Here is a 12,898-nt window from a genome sequence, read left to right on the forward strand (position 1 = left end):
CAACTTTCAACCTTTTGCTGCTTGAACTGATGTTCATGGGCGAGTCACCCTCCTTCAGATCACTGCCGCTGCCATCTGTAATAGCCAGCACCGACTTCGACGTGCCAGAGGCATCCCGAGGGTTAGCCACAGCCTCATCCATGTTTAACCTCTTCTTCGTGATCCTATCCACCTCCATTCTCTCCCCAGGTGTTTTAACTGGGCTAGAAGCGGTATCTGCGACCTCGGGATCAACATGATCCAGCTCGGAAGCGGTTCTGTCAACCTTAGGAGTTGCCACTTTGCTGGGTTCATTGCCTGACGCCCTAGTTGCTCGTTGATCTGGACGTGGCTTGCTCGGGGCATCTGCATAGATCTAGTCACCAAATTTGAGCGACTTCTCCGAGTGAACCCCCGGTCCACATTCCTTGTGATCATGACCAATATGAGGCCACATAGCTTGCAAAACCTGGCGAGTTTTTCATAAGGAACCAAGTATACCTGACGTTCCTTGGCACGGACAATAGTGACATATTTTGTAAGAGCCTGGCGGATATCATGCTTGACCCTCACCCTAACATAATCACCTCGTGTATTCCCATTCATACACATCTCTATTATCTCTCCTGAGCCTTTCAATAGCTTCTCCACAATATTCTGTTTGCAGTATGGGTCCGGGAACTTGTGGATCTGCAGCCAAATTGGTAGGTGATGGAATTCTACCTCCTCTGCTTTGCTGAAACCATCATACGGGCACAAGAGCACAGCCATATTACGGAACAACCACGGACCATGCAACATGATGCGTTCCCAATCCCCCAAGCAGGATGCTTGGACGACAAAACGATTAGGGCCGACAGGCCGAAATCTAACACTTTGCGCTGGATTGCACGCGGCCCTCATGTCCTTGTAGAAGGCCGAAGGGCTGAAGTTTTTGTTTGTATGAACGCTAGCTAGGGCGAGCCAATGAACGATTTCCTGAATCTCAGGGTCGTCCTCATCGATCTCTACATCGACAAACTCTTCATCATTGAGATCCAACTGATCAAAGAAATCTCCTAGATCCGATCTTGCCGCCGCCGTTCGTGGTGGAGTTGGCATCGGAGAGAGACGCCATCCCAGAGTCCTGGACCCGTCGCGTGATCGCCAAGGGGGTTGACGACTGTGGACGTGGCTTGCAGCAATCGAGGGAAGGGTGTAGGCGGGTTGGGACTCAGAGGCGATCGGAATCGCCTAAGAGGAGAGAAACCCTAGCCTATCGGGCGTAGAGGAAAAGAAAAATGCCACGCTACCTCTTGTGTGTGTGATGGCGACTGTGCATAGCACTGTCCAACGCGCTAACTCATTCAGTGCATCTTATTTCTGCGGTGCCACGGATATGCACGAATTTGGGTCCGCATGGAATCCCTTGAAGCAACTCCAACGCGCCGACTCATTTTATCCGCGCACGTCCGTTTGAGTCGGAGCGGACAGAACAGTCGGTCCAACGCGCCGAACCAAATGGATGCGTGTCCGCTTTTCGTCCGCATGTCGATCCATTCCCGGTCCAATTTTGAGCCTGATTTACGCCAGCGTGGATACAAAGCGGACGCGCTTCGACGTCGCCGTGAGCAGGAGGCCGCCTCGCCGCCCCGGCCAGCTCCTTCGTCTGACACCGCCCGCTGTCCTGACACCAGCACTCTCGTCGGACGCCGCCAGGGCAACCACCTGGTCCAAGGGAGGCGCGCATCTCTTCACCGGCGAGCTTCTTCGTCAATGCCCGCAAGCTGTTCGACAGATTGTCAAGGTACAAAATGTACTCCGCCGACGATTTCTTTTTCCATAATTTCCTGTGCGACTCCGATGATTCCTCGTCCGATGATGAGGAGGAGATGTTGGCTGCCGTGTTGGTCCATGACCACCTTAATAGGCAGCGGCCGTTGTTCCAGGGCTCGATCCCGGGGCACCTTCCTGCGTTGAATCACAACCAAGAGAGCGGCCATTTCCTTGGAAGGACTACTTTGAGACAACCAACCATGTTCAAACATCAGAAATTCCGGCGGCGGCGTTTCCGTATGGCTAAGCATCTTTTCAACCGTATTAGAGAGGGGGTGGTCGGATACGATAATTATTTTGAATGGGAAGAGGATGCCCTTGGAAAGATTGGCTTCTCATCTTATCAGAAATGCACTGCAGTCATCCGGATACTTGCATACGGAGTGCCCAGTGATCTCATTGATGAGTATGTCTGTATGATCGAGTCTACATGCCTAGATTCCATGTATAGGTTCTGCAAGGCTGTGATTGCAGTGTTTGGCCCTGAGTACTTGAGAGAGTCCAATTTCATCATGAAATGCGTGATTGAGAAACTCACATGCAACTGCAAAATGATTTGGTTGAGCATACGTGGGCTCATGTTGGTAACCAATAGTTGTATCTTTTTTTTCAAATGTATTTGAGACAATTTAATTTTTATTGGGCTTGTAAAACTATGCTAATTTTTTTGGTTGTGAAACTATGCTATTTTGTTTGCTTGTGAAACTATGTAAAATGTGTGCATATTTCTTAAAAAACGGTGCCCAGCCGGTCACGTCGGCAAATATGTGTCGACTCGTTGGACGCACTGCCAACCGAAATCATAAATAGGGCAGACGCTGAGCAGGCGGCCGACCCAAACAGACAAAAAACAGATAAAAGCACCTTTCATTTGGGTCCGTACGTTGGAGTTGCTCTTATTAGTGATGCACAGGCACGCAGTGTTTCTTTCCCCCAAGGGAAAAAAGTAAAGGGTGCTCAGTGATCTGCTTAGATCAGCTTAGCTTTGATGTTTCGCCAACACTTTGTTTTTTCCCGCTTGTTAATTTGATCTGCTAGTGGAGCAACAGGCAGGTATACCCATTACCCACTACAAATTCCTCTACGTCAGTGCAGTGACAGATATGTTTCTTTTTCTTAATTAGCCAGCAAGAAAATATCTGATTATTTAAATTAATTACTGCCAGTAAATATCTGGATTTTGTCTATATATACTGGGCCGGCGGACTAGGATTCTTCTCTTGGATATCCGCCACGACCACCTTACAGTCCGAAGAAACTTGAATCTTCCTCTCGTAAAGATCTTCGGCTAAGGGCAAAGATTCCCTAATTGCCGTGCATTCAAGCGTTGCGGGATCAGAAAAATTTGGGAGGACAAGAACTGAGGCTCTCAGGAATAATCCCGCTTCATCTTTGCACACAGAGCCACAGCAAATATACAACTGGACGCTGTGGAGGACCCCATCGAACGATTCATTTGCCTTTTTTTTAAGAAGAGAACACTTCATTTGCCGGGACACAATCCAGCAAACCCTTTTCGGCCTGCCAGATAGTTCGTCGGGAGGAAAGGCCAGCGTGAACTTTGACTTGCCCAGAGGCCAGCTAATTGTTTTTCTTTTTGAGAAAATGCTATGATAAAAAATTAGAAAAATGAAAAACACTACAAAAGTTACCACCTTTGTCGTCGCTATCCAAAGCTTTTGTGCAAAAAAAAAGTAGAAGTACAAAAAATAAAAATGACATCCCCTAATAAACAAAAAATGTCATCTCTTAATATTAAAATGTCAGTAAAAAGTGTCATCTCTTAAATAATAATAATACAGTAGTAGAAAAAGAGGCTTTCATACGTCCCATTAGTCCCCAAAATAATCGAACCGCGACCAAAGGGGTCTTTAGTCGCGGTTCGGGAGGAGACCCGCGACCAACTATCTGGGCCCACCGCGCTCGGTCGACAGCTGGCGGACGGGAGGGGCTTTAGTCCCGGTTGGCCTGGCCAACCGGAACTAAAGGTCCTCAGGCTGGCCCGAAGGCCTTTAGTCGCGGTTGGCCAGACCAACCGGGACTAAAGGTTAGTCCTTTAGTCGCGGTTGGCCAGACCAACCGGTACTAAAGGGCCCATCAAACTCTACCCCCCCTGTGGACGGCCTTTTCAGTTTTAGAAAAACCAAAAGAAAATGATGGAAATGTCAAAAAAAAAACAAAAAAAAATAAGTTTCTCATGTGATATGTGGTCTAGTTGTTGGGAAAATTAACAAATATGAATTTCGACTTTATTTGCAAAATCTCTCTGGAAATTCTTAAAATGGGCATAACTTTTGCATACGAACTCGGATGAAAAAGTTTTTTATATGAAAAATCATCTACTCGAAAAGTTACATCTGAATTTAACCGGGGAAACTCAGTTAAACATTTTCAAAATCCTCAAAAACCTAACAGAAAATAAGATACGGGGCTTTTAAGATCTGGAGAGGCAAAAAAAATCAAATTGTGGCCAAACTGTGGTCAAACAATGGTCAAACTAATTATTCTAGAATATTAGTGTTACTAAATAATTATTTCAGTTTTTTTTAATTTTGGTCAAATCTGGTCAAACTGTGGTCAAACAGTGGTCAAACAATGGTCAAACTAATTATTCCAGAAATATTAGTGTTACTAAATAATTATTGTTTTTTAAAACAATAGTTTCAAACTCAAACAGTGAAATGTGTCACTTCATGCTCAAGCTAAATTCCTGAGGGTTAATAGAATTGACATCCTACTATTGTCAGGAAAACAACAAGTGCAGACTTGAAAACGAGGGAGAATAGAACCCGGAAGTTAAGCGTGCTCAGGCTCAAGTAGTGAGAGGATGGGTGACCGTCCGGGAAGTTAGATGATTTGGAATGATGAGGGGTGATTAGAGATTAGAGGATAAATTGAGCAGTGATGAGGGGTGGTGATTAGAGATTAGAGGTTAAAATAATTCAGAAATTTGAAAATAAAAAAAAATCCGCAAAAAAACCAGGTTTAAACCTGCGGAGGAGGCCTTTAGTCCCGGTTAGCCACGAGAACCGGGACTAAAGGATGGCCTTTAGTCCCGGTTAGCCACGAGAACCGGGACTAAAGGACGCGCCTTTAGTCCCGGTTAGCCACGAGAACCGGGACTAAAGCCTTTACTCGCGGTTCGTAAGAGGCGCGACTAAAGGGGGGGTCTTTAGTCGCGCATATTTAGTCCCGGTTGCACAGCCGGGACTAAAGGCCTTTGCGAACCGGGACTAAAGGCCTTTTTTCTACCAGTGATACTATCTCTTATTATAAAAATGCCATCTCTGAAATACAAAAAATGCCATCTAATGATAAAAAATCTTCTCTTAATATAAAAATACCATCTCTTGATAAACAAAAATACCATCTCTTAAATTTAAAAATGTAATCATAACAGCCATGTTATTTTTTTTTAGAAAAATTTCATCATGGTTAAACTACCATGCTGCCATGAAACATATTTCACAAAATTGTTAAAACTGCCATGGAAAATTTTCTAGAAAAATACTATGTAGCAAAAAAAAAAGGAGGGCGGGGCTTCAAACCCAGGACTACCATGTGCAAGCTCGCGATGCTGGCCAGTGCGGTGGCATGGGGTTTATTTGAAAAGCAAAGCGTTTTCTGGACTTGTACTTAGAGCGAACTAGTTCAAAAGCTAGCCTCGCGATGGAGATGCCCTTAGGTAACCATGCAGAAGCTCATAAGTTGATCTCCCCGTATGGCTACTACTTGTACGTCATGACGATTTCATCTACTGTGTTTGCGTACAGCTTCCCTGACGGTGCTTAGGGAATTTGCTTGTTGATCGGATCTGAAGACAACTTTGGATTTGTCCTCTTTGTCCCGGCGCTGCTTGGTGCAGCGATCGGTTTTCTGTCCCGGCGTTGGTTGGCAGCGATCGGTTCTTTTACTGCAGTTCTGGCTGTTTCCCCAGCGAGTTTTTGCAAGTCTATTCTCCATCTATTCAGATCAGGTCGCCGGGGACAATGAAACTCATAAGCTGGAATTGTCGAGGACTAATGGGGACCCCGACGGTTCGTTCGCTTCTGGACATCCAGAGGCGGCATAACCCGGATGCGTTTTTTCTGTCCGAGACGCATTTGGATGAAAATAGGGCAGAAGATTTGATGAGAAGGATGGGCATGGACTACAAAATTGTTGCACCATGTCTCGATGGCAGAAAAGGTGGATTGCTTCTAGTCTGGAAGAAGGAGGTGAGGATCTACTCCCGGACTACTACCTTTAGTGTCATCGATGTGACGGTTGAAGAACGGGATGGAAGAGAGTGGAGACTCTCATGCATATACGCTGAACCCAGCTGGGATAATAAGGACCATACGTACCGCCTACTAGGGGACTTGCATGCTCAGTCTAGCCTCCCATGGGTTGCCATTGGCGACTTCAATGAGATTCTACTCTCTTCAGAGAAGGAGGGTGGAGCGCCGCGACAGCAGGCGAGACTTCAAGCCTTCCAAGATGTGTTGTCTGATTGTTCCTTGGAGGATATAGGATACCACGGCGATAAATTCACATGGTTCCGAGGTGGCCTGAGGGAACGTTTGGATCGGGCCGTCTCTAATGTCGAATGGATGGAGATGCACCCCTTGTGTGGACTGTGCAACCTTGATATGGGGAAATCGGATCATAGACCGATATGTCTGGACACTGACTACTTGGCCAGCGTGGCAGCCCCAAGGAAGCAGCCAGGATGTGTGTTTGAGGCCCGTTGGTTATCTGAGGAAACAGTGGAAGAAGTAGTTAAAACGGCATGGCAAAAAGCGGTCACTCAGGGGTTGTGCCCTTCGGCTAGCTCAAAGCTTGCGGCTGTTCATAGAGACTTACATGCTTGGGATCGCAAAGTGTTGAAAGGGCCACGTGCTCGCCTACGAGCGGCACAGAAGGAGCTAGAAAATCTAATGCGCTCATCTTTTACGGCTGAGACAAGTCTGAAACAGAAGGACCTTACGGTCTTGATCGAGAACCTGCTCGAGCAAGAAGAAATATATTGGGCACAGCGTGGGCGAGTGAACTGGTTGCGCCGAGGGGATCGCAACACAAAGTTTTTTAATCAATCAGCTTCAGCTCGTCGGCGCCGTAATCTGATAAAAAAACTGAAAAATACGAATGATGCTTGGGTGGAGGGTAATGATAACCTCAAGCCCCTTATTTTTTATTACTTCCAGGGCCTTTTTAACTCGGATGCAGGTGTGATCGATGAAGGACTAGTACATTCTGTTAAGCAGGTTGTAACTGAGGATATGAATAGGATACTAATGGCGCCATTCACGAAGGAGGATGTTAAAAAAGCTCTCTTCCAAATAGGAGATACGAAGGCTCCTGGACCGGACGGATAACATGCTGTTTTCTTTAAACGGTTCTGGCATATTATAGGTGATGAGCTGACAAAAGAAGTCCTTGATGCGATCATTAACAAAAAAATTCCTGAAGGGCGGAGTTCTACAAATGTTGTGCTCATCCCAAAGGTGGACAGCCCGGAGGTACTAACTCAGTTTAGACCCATTAGCTTATGCAATGTGGTCTACAAAATTATTTCTAAGATGCTAGCGAACAGACTAAAGAAGATCTTGCCTGAGGTAATCTCCCCAAATCAGTCGGCATTCGTTCCAGGTAGATTAATTACAGATAATGTGCTAGTGGCTTATGAGTGTTTTCATGCAATAAAAAAGAAGACACATGGATCTAATGGTGTTTGTGCAGTCAAGCTGGATATGCTCAAAGCGTATGATCGAGTTGAATGGGGCTTCTTACAGAGAATGATGCTGAAACTGGGCTTTAATCCGAGTTGGGTGGATATGATTATGGAGTGCGTTTCTTCTATAAGCTACAGGATCAGGTTTAATGACACCGAGACTGATGAGTTTATGCCACGAGGGGGCTTAGGCAGGGGGATCCTTTATCCCCTTACCTATTTCTGTTATGCTCGGAGGGTTTATCCAGTTTATTGGCCCATGAAGAAAGCATTGGAGGAATTGAAGGGTTAAGGGTTTGCAAAAACGCGCCCTCAATCTCACACCTTCTTTTTGCTGATGACTCACTTATTTTAATGAAAGCAACAGATGAAAATGCACATACCTTGAAGAGGATTTTAGATACTTATTGTGCAAGCTCAGGTCAGCGAGTTAGTAATGCAAAATCCAGTATCTTTTTCAGCCCTAATACTGGAGTTTTGGTCAGGGAAGGTGTTTGTGGCATCCTGAATATCCTAACGGAAGCACTGACTGACAAGTACTTGGGTCTCACTACTATGGTAGGAGTGGACAGAAGCGATTGTTTCCAACACCTTATTGATAGAGTTTGCCAAAGGTTGAAGGGATGGAAGGAAAAGATACTATCAGTACAAGGCAAAGAAATTTTGGTGAAATCTGTGGCGCAAGAAATCCCTTCTTATGCTATGTCTGTCTTCAAATTACCCAAGGGGGTTTGCAAGTCAATAACAGATGAAATCGCAGGTTTTTGGTGGGGAGATGGAGAGGAAAAAAGAAAATGCACTGGTTTGCATGGTGGAAATTATGTGTTCCAAAGAAGAAGGGTGGCATGGGGTTTAGGGACCTTCATAGCTTTAATCTTGCTATGTTGGCAAAGCAGTGTTGGCGACTTTTCCAAAATCCTGATTCTTTGTGTGCACGTGTTCTGAGTGCTAAGTATTATCCAAATGGTGATATTCTCAAGGCAGGGCCCAAAAAGGGTTCATCGTTCACTTGGCAAAGCATTGTTGCAGGTATACAAACTTTCAAGCGAGGGTGTATTTGGCGGATAGGGTCTGGCTCACATATTAACATATGGGATGATCCTTGGATTCCTTCTAGTGAGTCAAGAAGGATCATCACACCAAAGGGAGGAACCATTCTGTCTAAGGTTGAAGAACTTACACATCCACACACGGGTCAGTGGGATGTGGAGCTCCTTCGGGACAACTTTTTACCCGTGGATGTTGCAAGAATCTTACAAATTCCTTTGCATGTTGAAGCTGTAGAAGATTTTATTGCTTGGCACTTTACAAGGTCTTGTACCTTTTCGGTGCGATCTGCTTATCACGTAGAGTTCAACCACCAATTCGGCCATCAGTTTGGTCGATGGGGTACTCCAGGTGGTTCTCGGATTAACTTAGTGTGGAAAAAACATTGGCATCTCCGCGTCGCCGGAAAAATCAAGCACTTCGGATGGAAGGTTCTAAAGGGGGTGTTGCCATGTTTCGGTGTTCTAGCTGGAAGACACATTCCTGTAATCCCCCAATGTCCCTTCTGTAGAATTGGTTTGGAAGATATACATCACTGCATCTTCACATGTTCAAGGGCCATGGAAGTGTGGAATGAACTTCAGATGGAAGATATAGTACAGAAGGCAGTGGTACAAGATCGCTCGGGGTCCATCACTCTGGAGATCCTCCTACAATCTGATTTTGTGATACATGAAATACCGGAAGCAGAATTCATACTAGTGGCAATGTGGTACATTTGGTGGCAGCGGAGACAAGCGGTGAAGGGGGAAACCATACAGACTCTTGATAGAACGGCCCTATCGATTAAGGTACTGGCTACAAATTTTGTTCAAGCGAACTCACCAAACCAGCCAACCCGAAAGTTAGACCAGAGATGGAGGAAACCTGGCGCGGGTATAGTGAAAATCAACGTGGATGCATCGTTCCATGCTGATACAATGGCCGGAGCCTGTGGAGAAGTGGCGAGAGATGAACATGGGAACTTCATCGCAGCGGCGAGCTGGGTTCTGCCTCATGTCGTTTCGGCAGACTCTGCAGAAATAAATGCAATAAGGTTTGGACTTATCCTTGCTGCTAATGTAGGATGTACCGAAATTGCTATTGAATCGGACAGCCTGAATGCTCTTGAGGCGGCTTCAAACCCAGAGGCATACATGTGCGGTGATGCTGCAGTTATAACCGAAGCAACAATCTTGGCGATGGAGTTTTCATCTGTTAGTTTCGTCCAATGCTGTAGGGAAGCCAATCTAGTAGCTGATAGCTTAGCAAAACATTGCTTTAGTGCTAGAGTTTCAGAAGTTTGGGACTCCTGTCCCATGACTTTATTCTTCCGAAAATTGTAAACGACTTGGCCATCATTTGAGGAATAAAGTTATTGATGATAAAAAAAAACTAGTTCAAAAGCTAACGTGGCAACGACCCTCCTCTGATATTTGTGCAATGGTGGGGAGGGTGTTTGCTAGGAGTTATAAAAAATCTGACGGTCGACAGATTAGATTTCCGTTTTTTCTTCTTAGTTTATTCGTCATGATATATAGGAGTGTGTTTAGTGGGATTAATCATTAGCCCACATTTCTAATCTTGTTCATAGGCTTAGGGTTTCAGTGTATATATGTTTTTGAAATTGGCATAATCTTAACTATTACTAGTCTCTCAATTATGTTCAGCAATCTGTGAAGAAAATGAATGCCGGTGGCAAAGCCAACATATAACCTGTTTTTCTTTAGATGTTGTTGTTCACACTCTAGAAGCGCCCCCGATGACGTACGTGATGCGCCAGTCTAGGTGCACCATGCCGGACGGCCAAGAGGTAGTACAACGTGTAGCCGAGAAGTATTCCGACGTTGATGAATGTCAGACGAAAACATAATCTCTTTTGCGGGTAAATAATAGTTAATACCATAATGATAGAGTTACAATTTAGAGGCAACAGATCCTGAATACATGGGGATCTCTGTCAAGCCACATAGTCGTGGCTCTTTCAAAGCAACTATACCTTGCCAGGCAATCCGCAACCCGCAACCCTATTCTCAGAATGAAGCTAACAGAGTTGTGCAAGAGAATAGAGCCGCAAGCCTACAACAGAAAGATCTTAGCCCACACACTTATGAGACAGTGCACCTGGACACAGGGGAAAATGCATTACTTATGAAGATGGAGATGTTGAGGATGATCCAAAGGGTGATGCGTGAAAGATAATTTCCTGGTCCGCACTTAAGCTGGTATTTTTCATGGGGTTTTATCCATTTTTTTGACCACGATTATCATTGGTCTCTTAGAGAGTAAGTTTGGTTGTAAATGTATGGAGTATAATCGTTCAAAAAAATGTACTCAATTATGGTTGTTCGCTCTTGCTACTGTGTCCTAGGTGCCTAGGCTAGCTTTGTTCATCCTTGACTTCTAACTAGTTCTAGTCTTCTTCTTCTCATTTGAACCATGTTTTGGTCCTTTATCACCAATGAAAATGGAATCCGGACATGGATCGTTTGGAAATAAAAAGACCAGGTCATACATCTCAAATTCATCCATTGGCCATCATCTTCAATATCATTCATGTTGTTTTCCCCAAGCTCCTTTAGTGCATTTGTGACATGTTGATCAGTTGGTGAGGCACTTGTGTATAGCGCTTATGCAACCATGAGCTCATCTCTCAGGTGATAAATAGTCTACACTTCTAGGGCTGCAGGGTTCATAAGAAGAAAAAATGTAGCTTTTTACTAACTACGCAAGCACATGAAAGATATCTATGGAAATTTGTGCAAGTTTTTACCAGTTGAGTGAGGATAATGCTTTATAAGGAGCTACCGGGAAAATGAGCTTGTTGCCTACACAAAAATTTGGCAGGTACCATCACTTTGCAATGTCGTTGCTACACCACAATGGACATAGAACTGTAAAGCAGAATTGCATAAGTGGGTGAACGACAACATGCGGCCCTTATCTCTCTCACTGGAGCGGCCAATAACCGTCATGTATGTGCGTACACCATTTGCAGGAAGGACACACACATTAGTGCAGCGAAGAAGACATGGGCTCAACGAATATTATTTCCTTGTATCGATCACCCCCACGGTGGAGATCAGCCAATGTAATTAGCAAGCACTAATTATGATACACTCAACTTTTTTACGTATATTTACTCCAGATCCCTCCAAATTAAGTAAAGGTTTTTTTTGGAGAAGGTCTATATATGGGGATCCCTTTTCCTAATAATAGTAGTCTGACTATTCCCAGGTCGCGGGTCTAATTTACTAGCAAAAACGTTTTCTCCAGATTGCGGGTCTAATTTACTCTTAATGGAATTTTAGAAACAAAATTGTTGAATCTTGTCCAAAAGTAAACTTTTTTATACCTAATAACCTAGAGCTGTTTTGTTTGTTTTACATTCATCATGCTAAATAAAATTAGCATTCATCGAAGTTGTACAAGGGTGGTTCATTTGTTATGTTTCATGTATGCCCGACGTCCTCGTCTTTGGGTTGATAAATATATGATCGGTACTTCCAACATTGCAAAGTTCAGAACAAAAGCAAAATCGCAAGGTAATGGATTGCCAATTGTGTTGCTTAATTACGCATGCATTGATTGGATATTGCAATTTTTTGACATTGTGGAACGTCAAGAACGTATAAGTACCCAAAAACTATCTTAAGGTGAGATACTGATGTGTAAGTGTGGCTTAATGATAAGAGTGACTTGTTCCTTTTGTTCCGTGTACATGTATTTGATTTATTAATAGTTGATGCACAAATGCCAACCTTTTAAACTTACATTCATTTTATCTTAAGAGAATCTAAGTAGAACCAACTATAATGAGTTGTGTTCCTTGAAAGTCTGTTTTTTGCTGGGGCGTCTATAATGCAGATGTCGCTGATATGCCCCATCATTTAAAGTGCAGTTTCATGAAGAAGAAAATTACAATTGCACCAACTAAAAGTTCAACTACACCGAATAATTGTGGTGAAATTGCAACAAAATCACAGTAAAAATAAATGACAAAAAAGATTTGAAAGTGCAATTACAACGACGACAAGGTGCAACTGCACAAAAAGAAAAGTGTAATTGCAACAAATATAGAACTAGCAAAGTAACAAGAAAATGGTGACTGAAAATTCCGAAAAGGGACTGCAACTTACAAAAGTAAGTGAAATCACCAAGGTGACTGAAATCCAATTGACACAAGAAATGATTGGAAAAATAAAACGGCACTTGCGTTTTAGCACTGCTTTTAAATTAAAGAGAATCTAGTAAATACAAGTCAGTGTTGAAGGAAATATGCCATAGAGGAAATAATAAAGTTGTTATTTATATTTCCTTATATCATGATAAATGTTTATTATTCATGCTAGAATTGTATTAACC

This window comes from Triticum aestivum, chromosome 7D, assembly GCF_018294505.1.
Source record: "Triticum aestivum cultivar Chinese Spring chromosome 7D, IWGSC CS RefSeq v2.1, whole genome shotgun sequence".
NCBI classification, from domain to species: Eukaryota; Viridiplantae; Streptophyta; class Magnoliopsida; order Poales; family Poaceae; genus Triticum; species Triticum aestivum.